This window comes from Lactuca sativa, chromosome 6 (assembly GCF_002870075.4).
Source record: "Lactuca sativa cultivar Salinas chromosome 6, Lsat_Salinas_v11, whole genome shotgun sequence".
Taxonomy (NCBI): domain Eukaryota; kingdom Viridiplantae; phylum Streptophyta; class Magnoliopsida; order Asterales; family Asteraceae; genus Lactuca; species Lactuca sativa.
Genome location: NC_056628.2, coordinates 43,773,279 through 43,774,717, shown reverse-complemented (window position 1 = coordinate 43,774,717; position 1,439 = coordinate 43,773,279). Strand labels below are relative to the sequence as shown.

Below are 1,439 nucleotides of genomic sequence, written 5' to 3'. Positions count from 1 at the left end.
TCAATATATTTTATCCACTAGAAATCAACCATAGGATAAGGGGAAATCGCAACTGAACAGAGGAACTATTTAATTTTTAAGTAATTTTTTTATTTTCTTGCTTAGTTGGTAAATTGCTAGTGATTTGATATAAGCTCTTCTGATCTTGCAAAATCAGTAAAAATCACCAATTTAAGTCTTTTTTCTTATTTTAATTAGCATGTGTTATTTTAGTTAATTAAATTATGTTCCTTGTGTTCGACACTCGACTTACCCAAGTTATTCTATAATCCGACTAGGTACACTACCTATAGGTGCAAATATTAGTTAAGTTAGTTAGGTTAAATGGCAAAAACTTATTTCTTTGCATTTTATTTTTTTGCCTGAGCAACAACTACGTCGTGGTCATCTTAGCCACGTCATGGTTACGTTTCAGTCAATCTTTAGTTTGTTTATTTTTATTCGTTTTACACGTTTTGTTTTATTTTGTTTTTGTTTTAGTGATTTATAACCCGGGGATCCAGCACTCCAATAATTCCACCATTGAAAAATCCAGAACCAGCTTTCCACATGAAGAAAGACAAGTAGGTCGGTGAGTCTAGCAACACTTTTCAATCTGAATAATTCAAAATTTTTGAAAAGACTCCAAACAAGAAGGTAGTAGGATATGATCCAGAAATATCTACTGAAGGAAGTTCAGAAGACGAGATAAAAGGCAAGGTTGAAGAGATGACAGATATCACAACAATGACTAAGGGAGATTACAAGCAGCAGATCCATGAGGATAACATTCCAGGTCTTGTGTCATGAGGTTTTAAGCTCAAGGGCTACATTATATCAATGCTCAAGGAAATACCTTTTTCCGAGAAAGAATACAAAGACACATTCAAACACATCGATGAAGTAAAGGACATTGGAAACTACATCAATGTTCCAAACATCCCAAATGACTAAGTGTTACTTAGGATGCTTTCGGTGACATTTACCGGTGCAAAGCTAAATTTTGGTTGAAATCACTCGCGCTCGAATCCATTACGACTCAGGCCAATTTTCGTGAAGCCTTCATTAAGAAATTCAGTCCACCTTCAAAGATCTCAAAGCTAAAGAAAAATATTGTTAATTTTCAACAAAATAATGTCAAATCCTTATATGACGCATGAAAGAGATACACAGGGTTGCTTAGTAGTTATCCTCAACACGATTTAAATGTCTAACAAGAAGTGTCTATTTTCTATGATGGGGTGAATGTTACAACAAGATGGCTTCTTGACTCTCAAGGACCAGTGACAAAGAAAGAGTTGACCACCATTAAAGAGTTAATTGAGGAATTTTCAAAGAACTCACGCGGATATCATAACCCATGAGAAGATGTTACTATAGGTAAAGGAGATTAAGGGAACGAGAAAATGGCTGCAATCATTGCTAAACTAGAGAATATGGATAGGCAAATGAAGAAATTG

General features: G+C 34.6%; 1 non-coding gene across 1 annotated transcript; it reads right to left on the bottom strand.

Annotated features, from left to right (window-relative positions):
- Positions 1 to 1,076: 1,076 nt before the first annotated feature.
- LOC111893129 (small nucleolar RNA R71) lies at positions 1,077 to 1,183 on the bottom strand. The gene has a single exon (XR_002850800.1). It is a non-coding gene; the product is annotated as a small nucleolar RNA R71 (small nucleolar RNA).
- Positions 1,184 to 1,439: the final 256 nt, after the last annotated feature.